At 27.6% G+C, this 27,564-nt stretch overlaps 1 long non-coding RNA gene across 1 annotated transcript; it reads right to left on the bottom strand.

The window, feature by feature from the left end:
• Positions 1-17,199: 17,199 nt before the first annotated feature.
• LOC148239504 (uncharacterized) lies at positions 17,200-20,625 on the bottom strand. Its single transcript, XR_015809644.1, has 2 exons — positions 17,873-20,625; positions 17,200-17,801 (listed from the first exon to the last, which is right to left on the bottom strand). It is a non-coding gene; the product is annotated as an uncharacterized LOC148239504 (long non-coding RNA).
• Positions 20,626-27,564: the final 6,939 nt, after the last annotated feature.

The following is a 27,564-nucleotide window of genomic DNA, read 5'->3' as shown; positions in this document are numbered from 1 at the left end:
AACTAATAATCTTAAAGTCCATGTATAGGATTTCCTGGATATTTTTTTCAGCCATTAGGGTACATTTTTAATTCAGAAGCAGTGCAGTAGTTGTTTTTTTGCGTATTCTTCTAGCCGGGCCGGCCGGCATGACCACGTAGTATTTATTTAAAACGCTCCTGAATGTTTTGACAGCGACAAAAAGCTTTCAAATTGTCTGCTAGTGTGCACAAACAACGGAGCTGCACCCATTGTCGACGTTTGCCGAGATGCTGGCTGGCCATTGTATGCGCGAGATGGAGTGGCGCCGCACCGAGCTAAAAGCTCAGCATCCGAGCTTTTTTTCCCCGGCTACAGATTTGCGTGCGAGAGCTTCTGTGAATATGGTGGTTAGCGCGGTCAATGCAGATTTTAAAATCCATAATAATACATCAGTCTATACATATATATATATCAAAATTCATATTAAAAAGTAATTGAAGGTTTTAATTCAATATTATAATATTAAAGGTTTTAATATATCAATGTTATAAAATTTTACATTCGTTGAATTACATTATGATATAAGATCAAATATGTAAATATTTTAAAATCACAAATTGTTATTGCCAAATAAAATATACCCTAATACGAGTGAAACGTAATATTTTATATAAAAAAATAAAAAATTATATAAAGTATGGCTGTTATTTATAATTAAATATACGCATTTATAATTAAAGTTGTTATATAACTAATACATCGTATATTTTTTGACCTAAATAAACAAGCACCTGGCTGTTTTAATTAAAATTGGACGTAATTAAATACTTCGATGTGTTATTTTTAGGAATAAGCAATAACTGCAAAATAGAAACTTTATTTTATTTTGCGAAAGTTTATACAAATTTGATTTAAATGGACTTCTTTATAGATAGATTTATTAATATTAGATTGAAGCCTTAACAAAGTTTATCCTGCACGATATACTATAATATTTTAAGTAAATATAAATCCTGTGCGTAAGAGTTTAACGGCAATGCGCATAGAAATAAATAACTTTGATAATTAGGGTATGATAATACAATATACAGGATATTGTTAATGAAAATGTAATTAATTTTAATATATCATAACATTTGTTACACGATATATTTTATGAACTGAGCGTATATCAATAAATCCTGCAATGGAGCTGCAAAATATTGTAACTTGTACTATTGTAAATATACATTTTTTACAAAGTTTAAATTACGAAAATGCATACTTTTCCTAGGCAATGTATGCACTGACAAATCACTTTATTTACATTACACAGAAAATAATTTATGAACAATGTTACTAATTATTTTATGCTCTCACTGACCGGTGTTTGTTAAAGTATTCAAAATTTAATAATTTATATATTTAATAGCTAATATAAATCATTTATGTAATGAAAATATTGTAGATTTATTGCAGAAAGGTATTAATGGGGTGTTCACTGTTTTTACCAACGCTATTTTTTATTGGTTTTACGATTAGGTTGGTTATCAAACACGTTGATCTGTCAAATATTGTTCGTTGACAATGTCATCGGAAATTTCACACATTCCCTAGTTAAAGCTTGAATATTCTAATCAAAGTATACACGAAATTTATACTTCAACTTAAACTCATAGTAATGCATACTTTGTCTAATCGAAATTTAACACTTAAACTGTCACATATATAAAAAAAATCTATAATTAGTGATGAATTTGGTGCATAAGAATTTTAAAAATGAGTTTTTTACAGAAAGTTTGATTTTATTTTGCTAAAAACATTTTTTCTTGAATATTTAAAGAATGGTATTGAAAAATTTAAAATGGATTTCCTCAACTGCGTCAATAAACTACAGGTATTATCATTTTTTCTAAATAAAGTCAACTAAAAAGCATAATCAATAATGCATAAACATATTTTAAAGCATATATTATGTCAGATTTTTATTACCAATAAAATATATTCTCGACCTCAATTAAATACGGTTCCTTAACCAATATTTTCTAAACTTAAATGAAGTGTGAAAGCTCAATAGGAGGAGAAAGCCAATTGCAAATCGTTAAATTTGATTCATATTAAGCTAAGGTAAAACTTATTGCGGTTAAATTAAAATAATAGTACTAAGACACATGTTGGACATTAAATATTTAATTATATCTATTTATTGTATTTAATGAGTTTTTTATTTTTATTTTGCAAATAAGTGTTTCAATATTAAAACCAAATGTTAACCTAATAATATATTAGTAAATAAAATAATAATGATTGATAACACCTAATAAATAAGAGTCAAAGTTTAAGAAACACTGCACTTATAGGTCTACAAGTGATTCTATTTATATTTATAAATTATTTTTTCCCTATATTTTTTTATTTGCACACTTTTAGGTACTCTAGAGGTCAAGTTGAGTAATGTCAAGTAAATTACGAGGCCAAGGACTACTAATTTTATCCAAACATTACTTCATAATAAAAATGTTGTTTACTTCAAGCGAAATATTTTTGTCATAACGATCAATGTGTTATTATTACGTAAGTAGGAACAACATGTTGCTCGTTCGTTAAATATTTATTTTTATCTTAATAATGGAGCTATTTGAACCATATACATATTTATACATGTAACATGCTTTGTTCAGAATTTTATGTTATACCTACATATGTATATACAAAGTTGTGAACTTTTTGTTTTGAACATCCTACGTATATAAACATACATAAATAATAAAATTCAATATTAGTTTAATAATACTAATAAAAATTACAGAAAAACATGAACAAATAAAAAAAAGATTTTATCTTGAGTGCTAATGTATATTATTAGGTAGTAATGTTCACCAAATATTTATTACAATTACAATTAAGTTATACATACGTAATAACGGTGAAACACAATGAGAGATAAGAGCATGCTGACCGCATGCTCTTATCTCTCACTCACTCTCGTCACTTAACACACGAGCGATCGAGAGGGAAAGTATCCCACCGCCCGCTCCTGATAAATATCTGTTTAACAAGAAAATGAAGAAACATTATTTAATACATTATCACATTGGGGACATGGTTTCTAACCATGTTTATCGAGAGGCGCCATCTAGGGATTGTAAACTCATGATTCGTGGCTGACTCAGAGGGCTACCGTCTTGGTAAAGACCTTTTCTGTAGGATTCTTTAAATGTGACTGTATGCTCCTGATTGATCTCGCTTTATACCCAACAGGGCAAAATTAAAAGCTAAGCGTCAATCCATCTGCAAAGGAGTCTTCAATGGGGATGATTTGCCAAAGATGAGCTTAGCGAATGGTCGCTCACTGAATTGCAGATTTGCTAGGAAGCCTGTAATGGAGTTTTGACCACTAAAATGCGTAGTTTTAGCGTGGTCGGACCCGTGGGCCTAGGCGTACAGGTTGTCGACCCAAAATCAACTACCTGCTGTGGCTCAAAATTGCGATTATGCCTGACGCCTAGCAAAGAAATAGGAAAATTTTTTGAAAGCACTCTGACGTGCAATAAAAAATTTATAAGCTTTTATATTTTTACTAAGATTTTAAATTAATTTAAAAAATATCCGTTATTACCCTTTGAAGTGCAAACGGTCGATATAATAAAAAAAAAACTAAATTAGTTATTAAATTAGTAATTGGATCCTTATTTTAATAATAATATGCCACTCCAAAGATTGTTAAGTACTCTAAAAATAATCAAAATCGATTGTAGATGATTATCTAAGTAGTTACAAATTCTAATCATTTTTTAATGGGAAATAATTGGCGATAATAATATATGTATTTGAATAAATGAAGTAAGAGCATGTAACTATATATACCTATATGTAAATATGATAATAATTATAAGGAAAATATTTTAAATTAAATACCTTAATAAGTTAATATATAAAAAAAATAATAATAGACATGTAAAATCCATAATACCTCTAATAATCCATAATATATATATTATATAACCATCTTATTTATTGTTATTAAAATTACTATAATTTGTTTAATCCTACATCTTGAGACTTAAGAAAATATTTAATAATAATAACTAAATTATTGTTTGAGTTTTAAAAAAATCCTGTTTTCCAATTAATTATGAACTTGATAAAGATCATAATTTTTTTTAAATCTACACAATTTTTAATCCTAATATCTTTTAATAATTGTGTTTTAATACTTTGTACTATAGTACAAAGTATTAAACACACATTGAGGATTATATTTTACTATCTATGAATATAAGTTTGAAATTGATTATCGTAATCCTTATTATATTGTCATGAGAGAATTTAAATAATTAGGTTTTACCAATTCATAGAATAAAATTTGCCTAAAAGATAGATGATTTACAGCACATTTTTTGTCAGAATTGTGTGCCTATGAAAATAGGATTAATATATATTATGTGCATCGTCTCTTCTTTTAAACATGGAAATGCTTCGAAAAAAAATTTTTTCATGTAATAATAAAATGCTTTGCATTAATTTGCAAAGGTGTGAAAATATTTCAATTTTATCTATACATAAATTAATAATGATTATTTGCAAATTTATAAATTAATAAACAACGGAGCAAACGCTTGAAGATATCATATAGATATACATTTTTTTTGTAAATAAGAGTATATTTGATGCATTCCTTAATATATATAAATATAATTCTTTTAAATAAATATTATTTATTGAATATAAATTACCATAAAAATACTTTTACCATTTATTATAATGAAAACATAGTATATAGAATGTTCGTTTTTAAATACGATAATTCTAAATATAAAAAACAGTTTCAAAGCTTTAAATTATATTTAGAGCTATTCAATAAAATATAATTTGTAAATATCACAGTTTTAATTGAAAAAATATAATTTTGCACCATTTAGTAATAATCTTTAGTCTGTTATAGATAACCGACATGATTCAAACCTAACATGAAGGTAAATTTATCATGAATATTTAAACTAATTGACATGTTAATGTTCTTTTAAACCAAACGATTGATTTCCGAGAGGTTTTTTTATCCATTATTTTATAATATTATAACTTAACGAATTTGGTACAAGCTATAAAATAATCTATCGCTCCACACACGCACCACCCGATGGATAATATTAACATAATTTTCGGTGTTTCCACTACATTGATCTTCTACGCTTTGATGGAGTCCAATTGCTGATAATACCTACTCTATGGGTATAACGTATATTATGCGCTTGTTACATTGCACGTCGAATTTATTGCATCTAATATTATCAACTAAATATGAAAGCGCTGTTGGTTGAATTTTAGAATCGATAGTATATTACTAAACAAACTCTTCTTCACTCTGATAAGATAGATACTAATATAATATCCTTGACGTGCTCACTAATAAGTATAGGGTTGAACTTAAATATGATAATAATTAAAATTATTTTTTATAATTTTATGTAGCAATAAAAATGTAAGAACATGCAAACAAAAATTATATTCAGCTCTCACATTGACAATATTTTGAAAAAGGCATAAACAATGCAAAATACAAGACACCTACATATATTCTATACAAATATACTGTCATTTTCTTCTACCAATAATGTAATATGTTTTTTTGTTTAGAAAATTACCCCATAACCATAACTAAAGTGCATATACATTTAATAATGCACCGTTTTCTTTACTGGAAAACAGTTCGATAAACTTACTTAATAATAATATTATTTTTGTTATTATATTTTTACTAGGTATATTAAAAATCCCATATTCTATGTTATCTAATTTAGTGATTCGACTTGATACGAATAATAATGTTTTTATCTCCTTGGTTTAAACATTTTTTTAAAGAAAATTAGGTTCTGGGTGTGGATGACTAAAAAATTTAGACATTGATGTTTAAGTTTCATAAATGAGAACAAATCCTACTCAAATTATCTATAAGCTTGCCGAGAAACTAAACCAGTCTGAGTCAACAGTGCATAAAAAATATTAAATATATTTGGAAGGCTTGGAGAAAATGTGTACAGGTTTAAAATTGACTCTTGATAAAATCAAGGAACTTTTCTGAAAAGTTTTATTGCATCTACATGATTCTCTAGAGTCTAGACCATGTTATTTTCGACTACTATTCATGACAGTCGATGCACTATTTTCTAGATGGAAAAAAAGCAAAATGTAGACCTGAAAAATATACTAATTTAAAACCTCAAACATTTTATGCCAATAGATTTTTTAAAATCTGAAGGGTAGGTGGTTACATTTTTAGAAGGAAATTTAATAAATCGATAATATAAAAACAAGCTTTTAATGTTTTTTCATGGTTCTATTACAAAATTGATTACATAATACAGTGAAGCTCACGGGAACGAATAAAACATTTTGCTATACTAAAAATTCGGTATATTGAATTTAAGGAAGATGATATTTTTCATTTTATTTTAAATTGCCATAACCTCTTAAATGATTGCCAGATCGTTTTTTAGTCCATATTTAATGATACCGTTTTGAACACAATATAATTTATTAAAAAAAAGTGTTTTATAAAAAACGTTTAAGGGTCGGCGAAACACTTTGAATGTCGCATTTTTAAATTGCGATTAAAATATTTTGTTATACTGAGATCAGTTTTCGTTACAATGAAAATATTTTGTATGAAAGTTTTTCGGGGAAAAATGTAAAATTCGTTTTAGTGAAAATTTCGTATTTTCGGTATTCGTTACATAGAGATTTCACTGTATTGGTCTAAATATTAACTAATAAATAGCTATTTTAGTGATAATTGCACAAAAGAAAATTGGGTACAGTAAAAATTCGGATCATATATGTTAAAAATACATATGTACATTTAAGAAAACGTCAATTATTCAGTAAATAATGTTTGTATATATAAATATATTAATATGATATTTATTTAAAAATATCATATTTTAAAATTATATTAGTAAATTGCATTAGTATGATATACTAACATTTCCTATAATTACACATATTTTTGCTTAAGAATAAAACAAAATATAAAGCAGTAAAATCAAACAATCATATATGTTCAGAATTTTCGCTGTGTGCAATTATTTGTTGCGCAATAATCCTGTCACCTATTCAGACATACCAACGTGTCACAAGCTAATAAGTAAGACTTTAATTTTTATTTTTAAGATATAAATCCTTAGTTTTAGACATTCAAACTGTGTCGACCGTTTGCCACCTTAAATAAGATAACTAATTTCTCCGAAACACTCTAAAGATAAAACATTAGCACATGAAAATAAAAAAAAATATATATATTTGTGTCCATTATTTAAATTGGAAACTTTAAAGACTGCTAGTTAAATGTAAATTTATTCATCAAGGTTCAATTTATGTTAAATAGTACAATATATTTTTTTTAATTTCAACGAATCTTAACAGGTATAGATCCACATGTGCTTCATACACCTATATTTCAAAATTTAATATATGTTGCTTTTCATACAGATGGCTACTTATCAAAAATGAGATTGAATATTTAATTTAAATTTAATTTAATATTGCTTATTAAAAATATATCCCTGTATTTTATAACGTCCATATGGAATTGATTTATACCACTGGGCTATCGTTCTGGTTATATAATTTATATGTTACATATTGAAAGTAAGTAAGAAAATAAAGTAATTTGACGAGTGAGTGTATCCTTTATAAAAAAATAGATCCATGGTTTTAAGTTTATTTATGGAGACTGTGTATATTTTTATTATTTTCAGTTTTGCTCCACCCTGTGAGTGTTAACGAAAGGCTTAAGAGGCACTTAGATGAGTATGACAGTGTATCGCCACGGGGGTGGCTTTTAAACTGTTCTGAGGAAGAAAAGAAAGTCCCACCGAGTGGTCTATTAATTCTCCTCGATGCTCGTCATCAAAGCTACAAGATCAGGAGGCGTCATTCATTCAGACGGTGACGATACAAGCCGTATAGAAAATCCCACTCGTGCCCCATACCAGAATCGAGTGAAAGAGAGACATAAATCCCACCATCAAACAGGAGGAGAAGTAGGAGAAGAGTCCACCGCCATTGATGAGGGGGGATGGTTTTAATGTCTTCGTTTTATCACGACGGGGGCCGCAATAAAACGCGTGTCACTTCAAATTTGTATAACAACGACGTCGTCTGAAAGGAGATAATGTTCTTTTAGTGTGGCTGTAAAGGGTTAATAAAGATTTTTTTAATAATTCACTGGTATTGTAGTTAGGGGAATATGTAAAAGATGTAAAAGTTTACCGAAATAAAAACGAAAGAGATACTATATAAATTTATTAATATCTAAAATAATAAAACGTTGTACTATAACTTAGCTTTTTTTTACAATACAGTTCTAATAAATTAATTTTGTTAAATAAGTTTCTGATTTAAGTTAAATCATTAAAAAAAACAGAAAAGTTAATACATAGATTAGCTAAAAGAATAGATAGAAAAATATACTACAAACATGACTACAGTGTTGAGTGCTAACAAATATCTATTCTTTTTTGTAGTGCTTATATAAAATCGTCATATATTAAAATTTCTTATATAGTTAAGATTAAAAATAAGTTTTAATTATTTTATAAAAAAAAAAAATTTATCTATTTACAAAATAAAACTTTACTATAAAATATATATAAAGATCAAAGAAATATTGGGTTGACAGTAAAGTTTAATTGCCTTAATTTAATCTCCTTATTGCCAGTAAATAGCTGTTTGCTATCGAAAAACATACACATAAGTGCCAGAAGAAATATTTTATTCTTTGTCTGTCCTGCGATTTCGATATATCTACATAGGTATGTAATACCTATTTATCTGCGAGAGCCTTTTCATATTATTTTATTTAACGAAAAAATAAAAAGCCAGTACTGCGTCCCGTGATAGAGTGAAAATTCATTTTGGCGGATTACGGAACCGTAAGAGAGATGTGGTACATCATCTTGAGAACCGGCGGCAATAAAGCATTTCCTCACGCTGTGGGTGTATGCTACGTGCCCGGAAGGTCCGAAGAGAATAATAATAATAAAAATAACAAAAAATCGCATACAAGCCGAAGAGGATTGTGACACTTTCTTTATAGGCAATACCTACTAAAGGGTGTTGACATTTATTACAGTAGTAAAAAAGTCGAAGAAATCAGAAATATAAATGACATATATACTTAAATTAATAATGCTGGTTAACCCTTTCCACGCAATGCACACCATATGAGTCAAATCACTAGAGCGAAGCCTGTGAAACTGAATATTTTTTTAGCAAAACTGCAGGGAGAGCATTAGCTCAAAATTTAAATTAATAAATATAATATGATTTACATGCACAAATTTATGTGACTAAAATGATTAAAAATATTTTTTATATTCAAAGAAATATGAATTTATTTTAAATGTAGAATTCTCTAGAAATTTGTTCAATCATTCGATATTTCGATTATTAAGAAACAATATTAGTAGAAACTTTCTGTTTGTGGTATCGTGTAGGAAGGCCTGATCAAGGGTAGAGTCCTTGAGGGCGGCTAAGTCGCGACTGTTCTCTGATTATCCCTTATGACTTGTCTTTCTCAGGTGGAGGTTTTCGGAGAACGAGGTTGTAAAGTTTTAGATGATTAGAAAGAAATTTCATTGATAAGTCATAGCTTATTTTACCGCATCATTAAAATTTTGTCTGTGTGACATGTGACTGCATAATAAATAATTCTAAAATAAAATTGAGTAAAGCGATAAACGAAAATTGAGTAAAATAACATTTTTTTTAATTGTGATCAATATATGTCCAATTCAATTTAATATTTTTAAATTTTAATCGAACGTTAAATCATATTGAGTCCCCGCTAAAAGCAGAAATTGGCCAACGTGTGTTTCGGACACAAAGAAGAGTTTCACGTGCAAGAGTGTGTTCGTCTACGTTGTCGGGGATTCGGGTCACGTTCACGTGCCATATCATCCCGGGGGCGGCGGGTCGCGGCCACATCTGATTTTGCTTTCAAAAGCAGCCTTATTCCACCATAAATTGAATTATATGACTGTTCCACACACAGATATAGCTCTTTTCCTACCCTATTTTTCTCGGCAGTTAAATCGAGCGTTGATGCTTAAATTGGTACACACTTACCAGCTTTTATGTTGATCGGTTCCACTGATTAAATTCGTATTACTCGAAAAGACGACGGATTGGCCAGAGATATCTATAATGCCTATCATAAATAGAGATATAAATATATAATGTATAAACGATTGAATCTGGCTGCTTGATAAGTTTGAGTTTGTTTTATGGACTGTTGAAATTCATTTTAAATCAAAAATAATAAATTAAGAGTTACTCTCGTAAAAATTTTTAACTAAAATAGAGTTCATTGCTATTTTATAAATTTTCAAGGTAGCAAAAAATAGTAAAAAACTTGTGATAAATTTTAGTTTTGCTTTCATCCAATAAATAAAACAATACATTGTAAGGACATGTAGTCATTGAAACATTTGTTTTAAAAAATCCATGTTTTGATATATTTATCTCTTTAACATTTATTATGTAAAGAGTAAATTTATAAATTACGCTTATCTTACGAAATGGTGAAAAACGAGAAATAAAATGATATTTTCTATTTATCTATCTGTGGCCTAGTGTGGAAGGGCCCGTCCAAACAAGGGCGGAGTCCAGGCGGTGGGACCGATGCCTACGCCTGTCTTTATGGTGTCTCTAATTATCTTTTATAACTTATTATTTACGGATTTTAAAATAATTATTAAATATGTAAAAATATTTGGGTTAATTTCGCGTAATAATATAATTATATTAGTGATATAATTAAGGGTTAAGTTAAGTTGTGGAAAAATTTGTAATAAGTAAATAAAAAAAATACACATACACTGTTACACTAGTACACTTTTATTTACATATGTTAATATATACAATTATGGGATGCGCGTAGTTATGGACAAGTATTGTTAATACTATATATAATAGCACTTGAAAATATGTGGGTAAAGAGCGATAAATGTGTCACATTTGGGAACCAGCGATTTTGAAAGGCCGTGACGTTTAACGTTGCGAGTGTTACATAATTTAACGTTAATTGTTAACACGTACGACGCGTAAGCCCGCATACGTGATTTTTAACGGCCGTTTTATGATTTCATTATATGTGTGTGTGGAAAAAGTTAAAAGTTTGAAAACCGCAAATTGAGCGAATTTGTTGTTAAACATATTATAATACGAGTTGTTTGGACGTTAAGCTGTGTAAATTTTCGGTAATGGTGTCGTAAATAAGCATCGAAATTGTTTCGAAAAATAAATAAAATGGTATTTTATAAATTTTTTAATCAGAAAACATAAATAACTCTAAAATTTCCCTTTGCGAGCTGATGTCATCGCTCTACTTAGTCATTAGATCTCTCCTTTCAGGTATATCAGACTTTGTCATATTATACCCTTAAAAGTATTGGTATTCTAATTTTAATTTTTACCTTCTGTTCTCTAAGTCAGATATGTAGATTATGATTTCTGTTTTTATTGAGGTTTTGTAGGTCTTATTGAGGTTTTTCTTTAGTGTACGGATTTAATAAAACTTTAAAATCAATACTGCTGGGATGCTATATGTTTTATACAGTACAGTAAAAACAGCTTGCAACGATGAAAAAACACTGGCCTACTAAGTGTATATTTTTTCTACTTTTATTACATTAATTCAAAAAAGCAGTGAAAATATTTTTTTTTAAATAATTCTGTTAAAAGTCATGTTGTAAAAGAAAACATCAGTAATTGGCTCAAGTACTAAAAATATAAGTTACTCTATACAAAAGCAAAACGATCACAGATTTAATAAATCACTGGATCCACAAGACACCCGTTTTAATGAAATACGATCTTGGACAATTCCCATCAAGCTAATGTCGCTTTCTAAAGGCGGATACCTATTTCGCCATTCTAAGAAGCGACTGCAGCGATTTACTGGATGATCGCTGCATAATTGTGATTGGTCAGCAAGATTTGCATCCCTGGTTACTCAAGCCTAGACTCCCATGAGGAGAAGGTTTGAACATACTGTCATGTGCGCTCAAATTTTAGAACCATTTAGATTTATAATATATAATCAGCTACACTGTATTTTTTCTAGAAGCGTCATTTTTTATATATTATATAATAATAAACGTCGTTTAGAAGAAAAAGTGACCGTTTATCTGATTTTTTTGTAAATTACCTAAGATGATCAATGAAATCAAAAAGTATTATTTTTAATCTAAGTCTAAGACGGAATTTATTACTTGAATCAAATAACCACTTTTGCTTATGTATAATTTATTTTTAAAATAACTAATGGAAATTTTATGCAACCGCATAATTAAATAAAACAAAGGTAAAAAACAGAAAGATAAAGAGACAATCGGTTAATCAGCGGTCTACGAGAACTAATGGTCCATTTGACGACTAATGGTTCTTGTTTGTTCGAATCTGCCATTGAGTGGCATCCGCCACATTCTTCTCCCTTAACCCTTCGCACGAGAGCACTTCAATAAATTTCGATGCTATTTTTTTTCCACCGGTTAAATAGTGAAAATAAAAAGGGCGTTTGATTACTATTTGTCTTGGGGCAAGCGAAGAATTCGTATCGTCAAATCGTAGGGCCATTATCATTAAGGGTGTTTTATGTTATTGCCGTGGGTCTTTATGAATGGAAGTTAATACCGTTCGACAGGTCCTAATGCCCCGGATCAGGCTGGCCAGGGGTAAAAAATTGCGGTCAAATTGATCCCGGATTAATGGGGAACCTATGTAGCATGCGATAGCGACGCGATCAATCGGCATACAAATTAAACGAAATCCTCGCTTTATGTATGTACATATATATGTGATTTGTGATCTGAAATACTTTATTTATATGTTATTATATTTTTTTTACATTTATATTCCTTCTTTATAAGTATAAATAACTAGTAATACAATAAAATCTAATGTAATAATACATCTAAAAATTATGCATACGAAACAAGCATAAATTTTTAGTTCAATATTTTTATTTTATACATATAATAGGTACATATTAAATAATCAATTATTTATGAGCTGAAGTAGCTCATTATTTGATTTTTTTTGTACTTTATATAAACGATTTAACTCGAATAAAATTATTCGTCACAATTTTCATCAGTGAGGTTATAAAAATATAGTATACCCTAACCTGTGATGATCAAATAAAATTATATAGTAACCACTAATTCTATTCTCCCAAAAACGAGGTTTATATGTGACATTGATATGTAACTTTGGGTAATAGTCATCTATATCACTAGTCTATCGTGCTATTAAATCATTTTAAATTAAATACATTAAGATGATAACAAAACTCATTTTACGTGCCGAGGTAATTATTTTTAAATTTTTGCTTATGGATTCTTATATAAAAAATAATTGTCTCAGGAGTATTTAATGAGAACACCTTAATGGGTGTGTATGAACCGCATACACGACCAAGACATTAGTCAGTCGGTTTTTGAATAAAACAATGTTGGTAGCTTTAGCGTTCGCTGGGCAAAGCGTTTTGGTATGAATTAGTGTTATTTCCATTGTAGGGGTAATTTGTGTTCGCACCCCTAAATCACCTGTCGTCGCTTCACAATAATGAGCGAACAAAGACCTGCTTAAACCAACATTTACTATGAAGCCGTAAAACTACCATACCGTAGGTATGATATATTTACAAACAAACAACTAAAATTAGTGTATAATAAATTATACTATAGTTTAGGATATGATCAAAAATTTACAATAAAATATATCTTAGGAACATACTATTAACACTAAAATAATATAATAAAGTAAACCTGATAATCATAATATTTACAATTTAAGCATTCATTATTTTAGTATAGGTTTTTGAAATTAAGGGTTCAAAAAAACAGCACGAAATATATGTCATTTTGTAGAATTTTTGTCTAAAATATTTAGTTAAATGCTCCCCTCACAAAAACGATAAAATGTTTTATCATTTATTGCTGCAATGGTATTTTGATCATTGTATGTTATATTATGTTAAATTTATAATTTGATTCCCTATCTGTGAGTTTATCATGTTATAGTATTTATAAGCTTACATATATATAAAATAAATTATAGTAATGAAAAACTATACTATAAGTACAATATGTAGAAAAAATTAAGGATTTAAGTGTATAATAAAAGATATAACTATCATATGTAAAAGCTTTGAATATTCAATGACTTCTAGTAGTAGCATAAGTGACATTGTATTTGTATATCATAGACAATTACTTACTGAAAAATATTATATGCTTTAGTTCTTGATCAAGATTATTGTTTAAATAAACTAGATATTATTCCGAGAAAATGTTTGCCATATTCAATAAAAAAAAAGCAAAGAAAGAGATTTTTAAACAATGAGCACATATTATATTTACTAGCTTTTTTATAAATGAAAAATAATGATTAAAAAATGTCAGTAATTATATTTAAGAGACAAATGGCATTAGTTTTGTTTTAATTTTAACTTGTGTTTCTTCTCTAGAATTATATATGTTCTAAAAAATATAAAATCGAGAATTCTGATTGCTTAAGAATTTTCATAGAGTATTATTTTGTAAAGAATTAAATTTGAACGAATATTTTTTAATATTTTACAACCGCTGCATAAAAAGTTTAAGAATATAAATACTTTCTTGGAAGCTTATTAGAATTTAAGCTCAACTACTCTAACCGTACTTATTAGGATATTTAAGAAGTACTTAACCAATTTTAAATTACGCCTTTTAAATTTAAGCTTTGCAAAAAGTTGTTTAAAAAATATTGTGTAAAAATGTACAAATATGTTTTATTAAATGTTAATATTTACACCATTTTTTTGTATTTAAATTACTGGTAATATTAAAATTTACATGCTTCAATATTATCAAAAAATGATTTTAAAAATAACAGTAAAAATATTTTACATATATAAAGATATTTACAATAATAAACAGTGATATTTTAATCACATACTATATATTATATATTTATTAAAATTTCTTGAAGAAATCTAGAAGATAAAAAAAATGTTATTTCTCGAGAGATGAAAAACATCGAAATACCAAAATGCCTTGTTTTAACCAACAAAATATACATAAAATTATGTAAACTTTTTAAGGTAATAATTATTATTTAATATAAATGCAATTAAAATTTTATTAAGAAGTCTTAAATACTGTGAATTAAATTACAAATATAAGATTTCGTTAATCTAGTAATTTCATTTATATATTACTTATAATTAATAGTTTCAACAAATTCTACGGATCGCTTATTAAATATTTTTAAACGTTAATTACAAAGGGACTGACTATATAAAACTATTAAGTATTGATTATTAATATGTTTTATAAATGTTTACTATTTCTTTCACCAACAAAAAAGCGATTTGTTAAATAATTGAAAAAATACTTTTTTTTTATTTTTTTAAAACAACTAATTTTGCGAAGAATCAGAAACTAATAAAGGTAATTAAGAAAATTTTATTTACGTATTTTTTTTATAACACTACAAGATTTTTGCTACACATCCGTAAATATATATGTGTATACATTACAAGTTTTTAGTTATTTAAAATTAATTTTTAGGACCACCCATAATTGTTGCGTCGAAATTAGTTCTGCACGATTATAAAACTAATGAATTTGTGTCCCATTAATTAACTGGGACTTAAAACGATTGCCAGTCTTCCTTAATGAAAAGCACAACAATATTGCAACTATACATCTTTGAACCAATATCCAATAAACTTTGGGCAACGTACTAATAAAATTCTCAGATATCTAAACCATGCAGGTATCAAGATCAGTTTCTATAAATTGCAGAATTTTAAGGCGTAACCACTGTTTTATTACAAACAAATACTACCTAACTAATATTATATATCTAATTGGAGATTGGAATTTTAATTGGAACAAATGTGAAGATTTTTACACAGCAAAATTAGAAAAAATATCAAATATATTTGGTTTAAGACAATGTGTCAAAGAAAATACAAGGACTAATAATAGATCGAGCACATTAATAGATTTAGTATTTACCAACAACAAAAAAATTTATTGTGAAGTAAAATCAACTCCAAGAATAACTGACCATTCAATTGTATATATTTATATAGAAAAACATAATGAACTTAAGTTTAAAAAAACAAAAAAAATTGATATAATTAAAAAAATTAATTTTAATAAATTAAGATTAGAATTACAAAAATGTGGCTGGAATGTAGATAATATGGATGTTAATAGGATATGGAACAAAATTTATAAGAATATAGTAGATTGTAAAACAAAAAGTCAATATAATTTTAAAAAGGAATATCGTTACAACCCAAAACCGTGGTTTAATGATGATGTTAAAAATGCTATAAAGAAAAGAGATGAGTCATACAAAATTTTTCAAATATTAAAAACAGAACAAATAGAATATAAAGTCTTTAATGAAAAATGGAAAACATACACACAATGTAGAAATATGGCAGTCAAAGTATTAAGAATGGCTAAAAAGAAATGGTATGAAAAATTGATAGATGAAATACAAAATGATCCAAATAAGATGTGGAAATCAATAAAACAATTAATTAATCCAACTCAGAAAAACGACATAATAAAAATGGAAATTAATGGAAATATATATCAAGATCCTTATATAATGGCAGAAAAGATGAATACATATTACATTGAGAGCATAGAAGAAATTGTAAATTCAATACCAAGGATTAGTAATTTAGTACAATATAATAATCTTATATATAATTGTTCTAATCCGCTTCCGCCGTCGCTTCCGGACGCGCATAACTTTAAACGAAACATTCTCCGTTCAATTCTATACTCTGTAAATCGTATCGCTTTGTATTAACGGTGTGTAACAATACACGTAAACAAAGGAAATATATTTAATTATAATAATAAATAATAATAAAAATTAAAATTGAATTTGTTCCGATTGATTTTCGAGCCGCCGGTAATGCGTTCTGTTGTTTCGACCAATCAAAAATAAGCATTCAAATATTCAAATAGCGTCGACCAATGAAAAATAAGCATTCAAATTCAAATAGATAGTACCGTGACAACACTTTTAAATAATTATTATTTAATAATAAAATTTTGCTACGCGACAATAATTTTCATTAATTCGTCATTTGACTGAATAAAAATTAAATATATACATAATGTGTTGAGGATTAGAAGAATACATTGATTAAACTAGATAAACAATCATAAAATAATCTTCGTAATGAAATTTTCAAATTTTGAATTCCCGGCGACGGGCTCCGAGGCCTAAAAGTGAGTTTTTGCTTTTATAAATAATCGGATTGCAAATTAACTAGGTGTGTTATATAACTATGAAAATTAAATATATACATAATGTGTTTAGGATAAGAAGAATACATTGATTAAATTAGATAAACAATCATAAAACAATCTTTGTAATGAAATCTTCAAATTTTGAAATCCTGTCGCCGGGCTCCGAGGCCGAAAAGTGAGTTTTTATAATAATATCACATAAACATTATCATTGCTTTCCGATTTTATACACATATACGTTAGATTTTAAGAATTTTAAATTAACCAGTTATGTTTTAAACATGAACGTGTAATATATCCTTAGTATGTGAGGATTGAAAGTTAATGTCGATCAAATCGGCGCTGTCGGACAGCTTATAAATGTGTAGTTTCTTGGATGTTATCTAATAAACGACATTTTACAATGATTATAAATATGTGATTGCATACCTGGAATAATCGATAGCCAAAATATCTAAGAGTGGGTTATTTTTAATTCCGATGTGGCAAAATATGTACAATTTTTGTTCTGTGCCATCATTCCTCTTTCTGAATAGCCAAATTTAAGATATTCAGTTACATCAAACTTATGTAGTATGTTCTTTATAAAAAGATAATACTTGCTGACAGTGACTTCAACGTGAGAAGATTAACTCTTTGTTTATATATACCAATTCTACGTTGTAGCCATATAGGTCATCAAATTGTTCCATCATTGCTTCTGAAAAATAATTAAAAAACAATAAGACTCCTATCAAGAGTAAACATTGAACACATTATTACTACTAATATAATCCATAAATTAAATTTAAACGACAACCGAAGAACACAATTGATGGATGTACTGTAGAGGATTAAACACGTAGATTGGCATCTTTTCATCTTCTACAAAATTGTCACAATATGTCATATATTTTTTATTATTACTAGCATTGTAATATGTTTGATTAACTTCGGTATGTATACCTTTAATTGCCAAATCACCGCTGTTTGTCTTTTAATATTAGATCCTGGAAAGTCAATAGTAATTTTGTTAGAATAACCGTGTTATATTATTCATTTATAACTAAACACTTACTGGCACACCCGCAATTTATAGTTTTGTCTATAATTTCAAATGCTGCATCACTTGAATCATCTTCAATTGTCACTTTGTTACAAAAATGCCGCGATTATAACATATTTCTTGCCAGATCTGACAGAAGAACTGTCAAAGCAAATTTGGGAAGTCCCGCGCTTGAGAACGAACTAAATTGATTTTAACGAGCGAAATTGATTTTAACGAGCGAAATTTATTTTAACGATTTAAATTGTATAAAATTTATTAAAATATGTATAAAAATCATCAAATACAAAAAAAAATGTTTTTTAAAATATTTTTTTAGTTTATAGATTTAAAATATAATTTAAATAATGTGGATATGTATTAGCTTCTCTATACAGAAAAAATATGTACCTACATTTTGGCGAACGTTGGCAATTTAAAGTTTTAGTTTTTAGAGAATTTTTAAAACTTTGCTTTAAAAAGTCAAAAAGGGGCAAAGTTTCAAAAAAAGTACTATTCATTACTAACCAACTACTAAGCGCACAGTATTGCAAAAATCCATCTTACTGACGCCTTTGAAACTAAACTACACAAAAATGTATAACACTAATTTAAATATTTTTTAAATTAAAAGTTTCAGAATAAAATTTCAATATTTATTCAAAATATTTTTTTCAACATTAAAAATATTTTTTATTTTATTATGGATTTTAAATATTAATCATTTATTATAGATTTTAAATATCATTAGTTCATTATTAATTTTAAATATAGTGAAAACTTTTTACACTCATTAATTATTAAAATATATAATGCTGCGCAGAAAAACATTTACTTTAAAAAATATGTAAATCAAAATATTTTTTAATCAAAAAAGACAAAGGTTTCAAAATTATTAATATTTTCAAAACGCACTTTTGGTCTAAAGTAACAGATTAGGTGCTTGATATCTTTAGTTTATTGTTTCTTTCTCATTAGTAAATGTAATTAAAAACTGACTTTTATATTTACACATAAAACATAGAAATATTTTTTTTAAATTATAAAGTAACTTATAATGTCACCAAAAAACTTTTTTATTACGAAAATTTAAATTTATGATATAATTGTGTTATGCAGCGTTAAAACTGGCACTCAAACACATAAAATACCCTAAAACACAATCAATGACTTATAATCACTCACATTGCACTAACTTTATATGATCGATTGTGTTGTTGCGTTAGTAAGGTGTAACAAAATATTTTTTCATATCAGTAATATTTTTGAGCGGATGTGTAGCCGATGCTATTTATTATTATTATTTATTAAACTGTAAACCTACTTTTAAATGATACAAAATGTTACGTTTCAATAATATTTTTTATGTTGAAAACATTTTGATATTTTTTGTTTTATTAATATTTAGTAAAGTTACAAACCTATTTTAAAAAATAATACAACGAAATCTCTTTGTAACGAATACCGAAATAACAAAATTCCCAGTATAACGAATCTTTAATTTGTCCCCTAAAAACTTGCATACAAAATGTTTTCATTATAACGAAGACTAATCTCAGTATAACGAAATATTTTGATCCAAATTTAAGAATGACGTTGCAACTTTACACAATATTTCTCCACATTCAGTTCGTCCTTGACTTGGTGTGTGACAGATGTGTTCAAAAGCAATATTTACAGGTGTTTCGCTGACCCTCAAACTTTTTTTATAAAACATTTTTTTCACAAATTTATTGTGTTTTATACATTTTCCTTAAACAAGGACAAAAAACGATCTGTCAACCTTATAAGAGGTTATTTTGATGCTGTAGTAATATGGTAATTAAAAATAAAATTAAAATATATCATCTTCCTTACATTCAATATAACGAATTTTCAGTACACCAAAATTTATTCATTGGTTCCGTGAGCTTCGCTGTATTGAAATTTCATAGTACAATTTTTAATTTATTATCATCTAGCCAAGTTTTAAACCTATTCATAAATGATATACAATATTTAGATTTATTATTAAATATCTAAGTTTCAATATAACGATAAAATCTAACGTTGTAAATCTAATAAATAATATAAAATGTTTTCTTCTGGAAATATTTAGTCAAGTTGTAAACCTATTTTCAAATGAATTGAAAATGTTAAGTACTTTTTTATAGATTGAACTATTTTGTCTATCATTGAAAATCCTAAATAGTAATGCCCAATTTGAACCATTAAATTTTAAAAAATATTTTAAAAAATCAGAACGAAGCAAAAATTATATTTAAAATCCAAAAAGTTGAGGGTCCGGTATTCGCACACCCGCTAGCTATCGGTACCTCACGATAGTGAGGTACCGACAGCTAGTAAAACATTAATTGTAAAATTTAGTAAATTTAAATCAGTATCATTAGATGAAATTCATAACATAATATGTAAATTTAAAAAAGGAACTAGTACTGATGAACTAGATATAAATATAATTAAAGAAACATGGGAAATAATAGGAACTAAATTAAATTATTTAATAAATAAAGCACTCTCATTAGGAGAAATGCCTGAAAATTTAAAGATTGCTACTATTGTACCTATACCTAAAATAAAAAATAGTAAAAAAGTTGAAGAAATGAGACCAATCAACATGCTACCGTGTATAGAAAAAATAATAGAAGAAGTAGTAATCAAACAATTAAAGGAATTTATTACTTCTCAAAACATAATATGTGAACAACAATCGGGATTCAGAGAAAAGCATTCCACTGAAACTGCATTACAAGTAGTGATAAATGATTGGCTGTTGGCTAAGGATACAAACAAAATCATTGGAGCAGTTTTCTTGGATTTCAAGAGAGCCTTCGAAACAATAGACAGAGAAATAATGTTGAAGAAATTGGAGAGTATAGGTATAAGTGATATAGTTTTGAGATGGTTTAATAATTACTTATATAAAAGAAAACAAAAAGTTAAGATAAATAATGTATGTTCTGAAGAGAGGTTAGTGTATTATGGAGTACCACAAGGGTCTAAATTGGGACCATTGTTGTTTGTTTTATATATAAATGATATAGTTAATAACGTAAGAAAATGTAAAGTTCATCTATTTGCGGATGACACATTGATCTATTGCATGGGTGATAACATTGAAGAAGTTGTGAGTAATTTGAATGATGAATTAGGTGTGTTAGAGATATGGTTAAAGAATAATGTACTTAAATTAAATGAGAATAAAACTAAATGTATGTTTATTAATTATAAAAATGTGTTAGATGATAGTACCAAAATAGTAATAAATAACTCTAATATAGAAATAGTGGATAATATAAAATATTTAGGAGTAATTGTTGATACAAAATTAAACTTTAAAGAACATTGTAATTACATATTAAAAAAAATTAGTAGAAAAATAGGTTTATTATCTAGATTAAGAAATATATTAAGTATAAATACAAAAAAATTAATTTACAATAGTATAATATTGCCCCATTTTAATTATTGTGCAACACTATTAAATATGTTGAATAAATTAGATAAACAAATGTTGCAAAAATTACAAAATAGGGCAATGAGAGTAATCTTAAATAAAAATAGATTAACTAATTGTAAAAGTATGATTGATAGATTAGAATGGTTGAATGTTCAAGAAATATTGAGTATGAATGTTTTAGTATTTATATATAAGTTAGAAAATAATATGTTACCACACTATTTTAATAAGTATTTAATAAGAAATAAAGATGTACATAAATATAATACTAGAAATAGAGAAAATTTAAAAATAATTAAGTATAAGAAGACGAGTACGGCTAGGGGAATTATGTACGGAGGTTTTAATTTATATAATAGTCTTCCAAGAGAAATCCGAAACAGCAAAAATATAACGGGTTTTATAAATGGAATAAAAAAACACCTTCGTACATATAGAAATAAAATATTATAATATTAAGTCTTTATTATTGTATATTTTTTCTTTCTGTTATGTATTTTTTATATATTTTTATATATGTTTACTAAATTTGTTAGATGTAAAGATTAGCTATTAAGCTAAATAAATTAATAAAATAAAATAATAATATATGTTATAAAAAATATTCTAGTTCCACCCTCAATTGTCTTCATTTCTCAGAGAATTGTTTAATAGAAAGGACATTACTCTCCTCTATTTTTTCAATCTACATCACTACATTTAAAACTCTATCACAAAACTTTCATTTCAACTTCCATGTTTCTCCTACCAAACTAGCACTGAACTAGATCCACACATATTGAATCGACCAAGATGTAAAAAAATATTTGACAAAATGGATCATTTAACGAATATTTATAAGCATATTTTTAACCTTAATAATTACAACACGTTAAGCAATAAACAACACTGAAAGTGGGACACCATGAATAATGTGATTAATCCTAAAGCGGAAGGATATTTTAATGCAATCACACGTTAATGGGTTAGTGTGTTCTGCGAGTGTATCCAGTGATGTGTATTCGTCCCTCTTAATTTCTGCCAGACTGCAGATAATATGAAACGTACACAAGAATTAAATTCATTACCGCGGCGGACATTTTCATTTGCATACCGCTGCCAGATAAATCTCGGACGGCGGAAGCGCGAGCTTCTCTTCCTCTCGCATTTCCGGCTTCGAGAACGTCTACGGTTTCACAGCTTCCTGTTCCGCAATCCGTTAAAAAATGCTGCAATCAGTATCTCCGCTCAGGAAAAATGCACACACAAATAAAAACCACGTGACGATTAAGAAAATTATACCTCTCACTCCACCTCATTCACACTTTATGGTTTTGTTTTTTCCTTAAGGTAGAAAAAACAAAAATAATGCGAAAACATCATAAAAATATCACAATGATAAGATTATTTAATATTTATTTTTTCTAGGAGACTTTTTTGCCTTCCGCATGATCTTCAATATTAACTATTAAAGAAAGTAATTGCTCATATCTAAAATATGGCTTAAAGAAGCGGTTTGTTCGTTAGTGATTTTATTGCCATGTAAGACCCGCTGATTTAATTTTATAAAAAGAATTTATAGTTTGCTCTTTGTAAATGTAAAAAAATGACACATATTCAAAAAGCTGATGAATTGTGCATCAATAACTATATAGTTTTATTGTTGTGAATTCCTACTAAATAATTTAAGAAAGCATAATTAATTGCTACATAAATTTGTGAGTATAGCAGGTGCATTACTTTCATAATAAGCATATAAGTTAACAAGTATTAAAATATCCCTTATTTTCTTCTAATAATATTACAATACCATTTTGTATAATAAATATTGATAGTTATCCCGTTGTAAATCGAGTGAGGTAGGTGTAAGGATGTTTAACCACAAGTAAGCAAAAATATTTGTTTGATCTTGTCAAGGATATTGTAATACAAAAATATATTTTTTACTTTATATGTATTTTCCAATTGCGTTTTTCAATTTATGCAATACTAAAATATATTACAGTAGTTTTTGTTGTTTATACGGTGCCATTTTGCAGTTAATTACACATGCGGCAAGCAAATATTTTCCATGGTAATTTACCACTTTTAATTCGATACAATTTAACGATAAAAATAATTTCTGTAACAAAGCAGTGATATCTAATATTTTATTTGTTAAGTATAACAAGTACCAATTATAAAAAAAATACTATAAAGTCACAACCCCTATGGTTTCAATTATGTTAATTATAAGCTGATATTTTTATTTAAATTTATTGTAAACCAAAATTATATTTTTATTTTTTTAACATAAAATACTACTATTCTTACAGAAAAAATTAGGTTCATTATTTAATTTCATTTATATTTTAACCCTAATTTTTCGGTTGTCCATTTAGCCATTAACTAAATTTACATTTTAAACATAAAGTATGGTTTTGAAAAGCTCAAATTGCATAGTTCCACAGGACCAGACTTATTATTTAAGAGCTGTCAAGGAAAACTCTTGGCTTAACTGTGGAACGGAAAAATTTAGGTAAGTACCATCTGATAAGTCTCCTGTAAATAAAGTATGGCAATGTGAAATTATTACTTTAATCGTATAAAAATGATTTTATTATCCACAAATCGAACATAAAAAAGGCATAACTTGTGTCAAAAACTGTTCTTTAAAATAAGGAACGAATGCTAGCTCTTAAGTACATTCCCCAATAATTTTGATACAATTTATTCTAATAAAAAGTATTCCTGAATAGAATAATTAAATTATGATTAAATATATATTTATTTATTCAAAAATAAATTATTTTTAATGGTAACAACCTAATATTAAAATTAAAATATACTACAAAAAAATCTTCTCATGTGACTAAAAATCCGTGCGTCATGGTTCGCTACCCCTGATACACAGCTATAAATTTATTTTCAAATTCAATCACGGCAATCAAAAATTATTTATTATCCGGCCATTATTATTCATCGCTGTGCGTTTTTATTTTTTTATTTTAATTTTCAATATTTTTGCAATAACGGGCAGTAGCGCAGGCGAGAGTCGCTGCCATCTGTTTTTAATTATTGAAATTATGGCAGGTCGTAGTAACTTTGGCCTTTATTAAAACGCGTTATTAGTCAACTTTTAGGTGCGGGCGAATCCCGCTTATTGTTTACGACTCGCCGGAAGAAACAAAGACTTTTCGCAGAGGGAAATATCGTAAAACCGATAAGGGGACCGAATGTTTCCCACTAAACTTGGAAATTAAGCGGTGCACCCGTGGACGACTCGTAAAAAATATATATATTAAAACAAAGCGAAGCGTATAAAGATACGTATCTTGAATTAATATACATAAAACTTTGTATTTATCTGGAGATGATACGGCGTATACACAGCTTTCGGGCTGTGACGTAGTTTGCTATAAAAAAAATGTAAATTAAACAACAGCGATTCTCAAAAACACTCTTGAAACGACAAAGTCTCGCGACACATTATGTTTAATTCATCATCATATTGCGCGATTTTATTGAGAAACATAGTTGAAAAATTACATTATTTCTATAGACTTGATTACGTAAGCACAATATTTTTAAAAGATACTAAGACATCCTAATATTTTTTTTTGTAAATAAAGTAAATTTCATTAGAAAATATTCTTTTACATTTTAAATATTATTTTTTTAAATCTTTAAATATAAAATTGAAATAATTTGAGTATAAAAATTTTTTGGTTTTTCTACCTGTCAGCTATCTAAAAATTCGGGTGATCAATGAGAAAAAGTAAAGTCGTACGTGCTTAGATTTGTTCAGTTAAAAGCTTTTTTCTATCTACATTTAAATCAATTTTCTCTATTATCTATATACAATAAAACATGTAATTGATGAGTTGAACACTATTATAATCTACCCCTCAAATCAAAGACTCACTAATTTAAAAATAAAAATTAAATTAAATATTGTTATAAAAATACTAAATCCCAACTGACGTCATATATCACAGCCGATCAGTGTTAAAATGAATATAACGAACGTTTTCCATTTTCCATTGTTGTCCCGGGACATTTCATAGTTTTCTTTGGCCGAAACCAATTTCGGTACATCCTCGCCGGTAAACGGATTTTCATCCGTGATAACAACGTGGTTTTCTGTTGCACATCTCTCTACCGCAGTTTCGGCCGGAAGAAAAACTACCACTCTCACAGTACATACGTACATATGAGAGAATGTGAAAATTCGCCAGAGTCGACACATTTTCCAATATTGTCGCAGGCACAGCTGTTCCACTGGTCCGGCTCTGGCCACATGCTGGACCCCTTTGATTTTTAATACTCTCTCTTCGAGGCCATCTCTCTCTCTCTCTCTCTTTTTTTTATATATCTAGCTAGGCTGCAACCCGCAAACACCCTTATATTACTAAACATTAATCAAAATACCTTATGTTGCGAGCACGCTTCTTTGCCCGCCTCTAATTTCCAACGTGTTCGATGGGATTATTATATTGCATGATTATATACTACAACATAAGATTAGGAATATATTTCTTTCTATTTTAATAATATTATCTAATTAACTCTTTTTTTCTATAGAAAATATCAAGTATTGCATTTATATATTATGGTTATTCTTGTGTAAATTGAAACGGTTCGTTACTAATTAATAATTAAAATAAGTAATAAATAAATACGTAAGATCTTAAAGATCTTGGAAGTTCAATGCTTGGCGAGACTAGTTCGGGTTAGAGAAGTAGAAGCAAAGTGAAAATAGTAGTACTATATTTTTAAATATATACTGAGCTTAACGCTGTGTTTGTAGGGTTAATAAGTAAATAATAATAAGGTTTATATTAAGCTTTATTTAATAAATACAGGGTTTTATTACCCTATCTTTTAATGTTTTTTTGTAGCGTATTTAAAAAAATTATTTACCTGTAATATATTATTCAAAATAATCAAGACAATTAAAATCAATTTCTTTTAAATGATATAATAAAAAAAATATGAAAAGACTGTTCGTTATCCAGTCAAGCTCCTAAATTTATTGATTCTTAATATATTCAGTATCTCTTTTATTTAAAAAAAAATATGATTGGTCACAAGGAGTCAAAGAACAATAGTAATGTGCGCAGCGTATAATGTATCGTCTATCGCGCATCCTTTCACACAAAGAGTATTTTTTATCGGCGGTACTATCACACTTTGTGTAGTCCCACTTTCGAAACGGACTGATCTCATTTTTACTATGTTTAAATGCTCGTTAGAATGACATATAAATTATAAAAAATTGTACAGGTAGTTCAAACTCCCTATCATTATTTTTATATTTTAATCAATTACCAATCATAGAATTTCACGCAATTTTATTTATTGATTTAATATTTAGTCGTAAAAAAATATGAGTCTGAAATTTAAAACGCGCTTATAAAATTATTAAATATTAATTTTAATATATAAATGGAACATTTTACGAAATCGTTGAAGAAAAGTTAACCCGACCCCTAGTCTATATTGTCTATATAGTTGTATATATTTTGTAAACGAATGTCGGTTCATATATCGCGGGTGCTATTAGGTCCAGCGTCCATTTCGCGCTCGGCTTGTCCGTCCCCGCCACTGGCCCGCCTCTATTAAACTAGATTAATGGTATAACGGAAAACCATACGTTATTAGGAAACCACCGGCCAAACAATTTATTTTGCCGCGAGGAAAGCGCAGGGGTGGCACGCAAGAGGGGCGAACTTGCTGAAACTTGTCTCTGGGTTTGGACTTAGTTTCCTATATTATACGGCTTGAGCCGTTAGGAATTTGACTTTGTTAATAATTTACTGACTTACAAATACTTCAAAGGTTAAACA

This window comes from Plectrocnemia conspersa, unplaced genomic scaffold (assembly GCF_051122295.1).
Source record: "Plectrocnemia conspersa isolate PC_06_02 unplaced genomic scaffold, ASM5112229v1 ptg000001l, whole genome shotgun sequence".
Taxonomy (NCBI): Eukaryota; Metazoa; Arthropoda; class Insecta; order Trichoptera; family Polycentropodidae; genus Plectrocnemia; species Plectrocnemia conspersa.
The sequence above is the reverse complement of the archived record's forward strand: the minus strand, read 5'-3'. Positions and strand labels throughout refer to the sequence as shown.